Genomic DNA, 5,649 nt, shown 5'->3' with positions numbered 1-5,649 from the left:
TGGCTCAACATACTGGGCCCTTTCCCCCGTGCCGTCGGAGGCTTTGAGTACTTGTACGTCGCAATCGACAAGTTCACAAAATGGCCAGAGGTGGAAGCAGTGAGGAAGGTGACGGTGCAGTCAGCCATCAAGTTCTTCAAGGGGCTAGTGTGCCGCTTCGGGGTGCCCAACAGGATCATCACCGATAATGGCACATAGTTCACAAGGCATGCCTTCATGCAATATATTGAAGATCTCGGCAGTAGGGTCTGTTTTGCTTCTGTGGCACACCCACGGAGCAACGACCAAGTGGAGAGGGCAAATGCTGAAGTCTTACGAGGCTTAAGGACCAAAACTTTTGACAGACCGCGCAAGAGTGGAATGCGCTGGATTGATGAGTTGCCGGCGGTTCTTTGGTCAATCAGAACGACACCAAATCGAGCCACCGGCCAGACACCCTTTTCCCTGGTTTACGGGGCAGAAGCAGTTATCCCCACAGAACTCATGTATGGGTCACCTCGAGTGCTCGCTTATGATGAGCTTGAGCAAGAGCGATTGCGGCAAGATGACGCGACGCTCCTTGAGGAAGATCATCTTCGGGCGGCTGTGAGAGCAGCACGCTACCAGCAAGCCTTGCGCTGCTACCATAGCCGCGAGGTTCATGCCTAGAGCTTTGAGGAAGGCGACCTTGTTCTTCGGCACGTTCAGTCGGCCAAGAATTCCAACAAGTTGACGCCAAAGTGGGAAGGCCCTTATCGGGTAACACGAGTCACCAGGCCCGGCGCAGTCCGGCTGGAGACCGAAGACGCCATTCCAGTGAGCAACTCCTGGAACATCAAGCATCTTCGCAAGTTTTACACATAAGGCACGGCTACCGGGCCTCCCAGCAAGCCACCCTTTTGTACAAGCCTTGCCGGCAAGGCATGTAACCCTTTGTACAAAGCCAGGCGCATACCCTAAGGATAAATAAACGAAGTGCTGGCGCCCTGAGTTATAGCATGCATGCTAGGTTGAGTCTCTTCCTTGGTTAGGGTTGATAGTGCTTAGCTGCGGCTAACCCCTAGCTTAGAGGTCGAGTACGCGTCTCTCTCTTCCTTTCTGTCTCTCTTTGGTTCGCAGGGCACGTAAGTATTCTTGCTGAGCTGTTTTGAAAGAAAAGGAACGGACCGGCGCCCGGGCCCCGCCGAGCCAGAGTTGCCGGGGGCTGCAAGAACAAGGATCCTTCTGCGGCAAGCCAAAATCGCCGGGGGCGGCAAATCCAGATAAGTCCTTTATCCTCTATCATGCATTTCGTTATGAACTAGGATGTGTGAAACCCCATTCTATCTCTAAGCTAACATGCTCCCTCTTTTCAGCACCCAAGGATTATCTCCTGGGTCTGGATCTGGTCGTAGCCGCGGTAGCAAAGAAGGAGAATGAGGGGCCTAAACCCACCTCGTCCCTGCCTCCGCCAAGAGCGTGAGAAAGGTTGAGCGAGGTGGGGAGACGGCAAGGCCTGTTGCCGGGCAGGAAAAAACGTTTGTCTTAAAGATGACAAGGGTTCACCCCTTGCCATGGGTTCCTCTCGCGAACGAAAATCCCGGCAAACATCCCTTTTTCATTAAAAAACATCCCGTACAGGTACCGTTCATGCGAAATGAAAAACATGAACAAGGGGATTACAAGTTCTAAAGCTATCAAAGGCCCGAAGGCTTACAAGACTAAAAAGATATAAGGTGCCCGTAATCTCTTTCTTGTCCCTCTCCTCAGGAGATGGAACAAGAGAGCAGAAGGGCAAAAGGGGCGCCTAGGCGAGCTACGAGCGCAGAAGACACCAAGAGAACATCTCGGTGGCCGTCCAAGGGCTGGGTGGTGATGGCGGCGCCGGAGGCAGAGCTTGAAGACGAGGCGGTAGGACACCAACGCACGACGAAGGCATCGGTGCCCGCTTACTCCGAATTGACGGCCTTGCCGCTCGTCCTCTTCCTCTTCCGCAGCCTCCCTATGCCATCCGCCCAAGGAGACGACCCCGAGAAGTTCAACGAGCCGGCGACACGGATGATGGGGTCGCCGGTGCCGCTCGGAGCGGCGCCCGACACCTAGTCGGACCCATCATCCCGCCGCCCGTTGCCCTCGTCGTTGCTGCTGTCATGTTCCTTGCCACTTTCTCTTGAGGAGGAGTCTTCATCGTCGGAGGAGCTCTCCACATAGCACCTCACGCGGTTCCCGAAGTGCCCGAAGATCTTGACGGAGAGGAGGCCGCCCTCCATTAGTTTGAAATTGAGAACGAGCCCATCCGTCAAGGTGTGGAGGCGAGTGAAGGTCTTCCACCCTCGGTGAAGATACATGACGTGAGAGGCGGGGAACTCGACGTCGACCCACGTGCCACTGTTCCCACAACCCCTCATGTGCAGCCGCAGCGCCTGCGGCGGATCCAGCTCCATCTCCCGCGCAAACGGGGTCAGGAGGCAAAGGCGACGACGCGACGGATGGCGCAGCCTGACGAAGAATTCACAGGGGTTGTCCCCGGCGTGGCCCTCCATCGAAGGGAGGGCTGCTGGAGGGGGCGAGGCGGATCTGCCGCCTCGTTCTCCTCTCCCTCAAGCACCAGGTGACCTCGACCTCGCCCCCTCCCCCTTCCTCTAGCGTCTGGCTCCGCCTCTACAGGCTCTTGGGGAGGAGTGATGCGCTGTCTGGCCAAGACCCTCGCCACCACTGATGAAGCATCGCCGCGCCCCCTCGCCATAGCGGAAGAAGAAGGGAAGCAGGGATGGGAAGAGGTAGATGGCGAAAGGTTGAGAGGCACCGTCCCTCCCGCGCCCCTCTTTATAAAGGGGCAGGGGCGAGGCTCGGCCGCCCCCTCTCGGCCAATCCATCCTCTTGAAGTGACAATGAGCGGGGCCGTCGACCGCCCTCCCCGCTCCATTGAAGGCGCGTGGGAATCGACCCGCATGCGCGCGACTACCCACGACCCCTGCGCCTGTCATTCGCTCTGCATGCAGCGAATGTGGCGCAAGGGGCGGGCGCAATGAGGCGCGTGGAATGATGGTTCCCGAGCGAGGGCAGTAAATGGGAGGCGGCCCTACGGTCTCAAGGAGACACGCAAGCTGCCTCTTTACTGTCCACCACAAGGTGACGCCAGCATCCCCATGTCATGAGCGCGCACGACCCCCACGTCGCGCGTTCAACACAGGTCGTGGGAAGCACGGCAGACAGAACATTGGCCGTGGTAAAATCCGCCCCAACTGCCCGTGCACCGTTCTGGGCCTGGCCCAACAACGTGCTACGCTTATGTGTGGCCCAGGCCCGGGGGCTCCTGTCGGTGTACAAAAGTAGGGGCTCTGCCTTTGACCCCTTTACTTGTGCACGGGTAGTCAGAGCCTCCCGCCATGGCCATGCACATACATGGCAAGAATGGGAAGCCGGAGAGGAGCCGAAGCCACAAAACAAACGAAGCAACAACAAGTACCAAGGCCACGAAGATCAGATGGGCGAAGCAGGTTTCCTGGCAAGGACCCTTGCTGGGGCAGCCTCAGCGGCCCGGGTAAGACCCTTGCCGGGGTAGCTCGCCCATGCCAACCGAGTGAGCCACCCTTGAGCCCACCGACGCTTGGCAAATGCGTCGGGACAAGGCTCGGGAGGCACCTCTATGGTGGCATGCAGATCTTTGTGAAGACATAGAATGCTCGAGATCAAGTAAGGATAGGAAGGCAACCATCCTCACCGAAGGAACCCACAAGACCCCCGGCAAGATCCTTGCCGGGGACGCCAGTGCGCCACGGAAAGACCCTTGCCGGGCCACCCGACAAGGCCCTCGCCAAGCGCACCGGCAGGGCCGCTGCCAGGCCCGCGCCAGCTAAGTCTTCACCGCCGTTCGCATACAGCTGCCAACCCAACCAGCTGGCCAGGCACCTGCATGGCAGCATGCAATCCTTCGTGGAGGCTCCAGCACCGCGCCACCTCAGCTGCTTGCCTGCGTACATGGCACCACATGCATCGCTGGCTAGGCCGCGTGTCGAAGCGAGGGGGATCAGCGACGGATGGGACGGGCCCCGCCCCCGTCCCCGATAAAGTGGAGGGACACCTAAGCCTTGCATTTAATGCACCTTGTCCTATAATACGGGCGATAAACTCGTGTTACTGTATCACTTTCCACCTGCTGTGTGCCACTATGGCAGCCCCTTTCACCTATAAAAGGAGGCCCATGGCGCACAGAGAAAGGATTCGGATCTTCGAACCCCACAGCACCAAAAGCTAGTTCGAGAGCTCAAGAACACTAATACATCCACCAAAGCAGGATCGTAGGGTTTTACGCATCGTTGCGGCGCGAACCTGGGTAAATCCCCCTTGTGTTGTCTGTTAGTCCTGCTCTTCTCACGATCCCCACGCCCTATAACCATAGAAGGGATTCCAGTGATTCCATAGGTGTCGTTTCCCACCGACACTCGGGGTCCGGTGGCTCCGCCGCAGCAGCCTCTCCTCCCCGCTCCTCCGCTCTCGCTGTTGGCTCCTCCGGCCCCCCGCCTCGCTCCTTCTTAGGTTCCTCTTCCTAGCAGTTCAGGCCTCGTCCTTCCCAATCCCTCATCCCTGGTTCTTCTTCTATGGGGCTTGGCAACGTCATCCTTCCCTCTCCAACTCCTTCTTCCTGCCAGGGCTCTGGCGCGCCTAGCTCTCCGCCTCTCTCACATGCTTTGCTAGCCATCAGTCGGGCCACTTCCAGTCCAGATGCCCCAATCCCCCGTTCTGCCTGATATGTTGCTCTGAGGGTAATCTAACTATGGATTGCCAGAACAAAATCAAGCCCCCTGCTTTTGTACACTTTGGGACGGAACTCCCTAGTTGTTCCTTTTTTGCTTTGGATAGTGATCTTCTGATTGTCGCTGCGGCCCCGTTGCTCTCCAATGCTGCCATCATTATGGTCCAGGAGCAGAAGATATCCCCCCAAACTCTGTTGGATGGTCCTAGGATTTGGGATGAGGGTGGCTGGGATTGGCAAGTTCGTCAGCTATCTGAATCTGAATTTGCAGTTGTGTTTCCATCCAAGGACTGCTTAAGGATGATCTCCTTGTGTACTTGCTTTACCCTCCCTGTTAATCAATTGGTTGTTTCGGTCAAGGTTGCGACCTATGGTGCCAAGACGGTGGGCCCGCTCTCCTAGGTTTGGGTTTTGGTTGATGATGTGCCGATGGGTTTGCGCTCGGTCTCCTTCATGATGGCTTTGGGGTGTTGATTGGTAAACCAGTTGAGGTGGATTCTGAGTCTCTGGAGAGAATTGGTCCGGTGCGTCTCAAGGTATTGTGTGTGGATCCTGTGTGTATTCGCAGGGCCGTGGATGTTTTCCCCTCTGCTGACGGTGTCAGGCTTCGTGTCAGGGTGGAGGGAGCCGAGGCGTTTCAGGTACCACCTCCCCCACCCCACCGTAGCTCTGCGAACTCTGACAATGACAACCAGGGTGACGGTTCGGCTGGTGGGCAAAATCCTAGTGGGGCCTCTAATTTTTGTTTTACTCAGTCTGAATGGGACATTCTAGAACCAAATGAGAAGGAGCTGTTTAAATCCAACGCCCCGATGGGCGCGTCTCAGAAGGATGTGGGGGAGGCTCCAGTTGAGGGCGGGTGAACCCTGATGGAGCTGAGCACGTCAAATATGCGACAAAGGGCACCCCTCTCTCTGTTGTCTGCTCCAACCTGC

This window comes from Triticum aestivum, chromosome 2B, assembly GCF_018294505.1.
Source record: "Triticum aestivum cultivar Chinese Spring chromosome 2B, IWGSC CS RefSeq v2.1, whole genome shotgun sequence".
NCBI classification, from domain to species: Eukaryota; Viridiplantae; Streptophyta; class Magnoliopsida; order Poales; family Poaceae; genus Triticum; species Triticum aestivum.
This window is presented reverse-complemented; position numbering follows the sequence as displayed.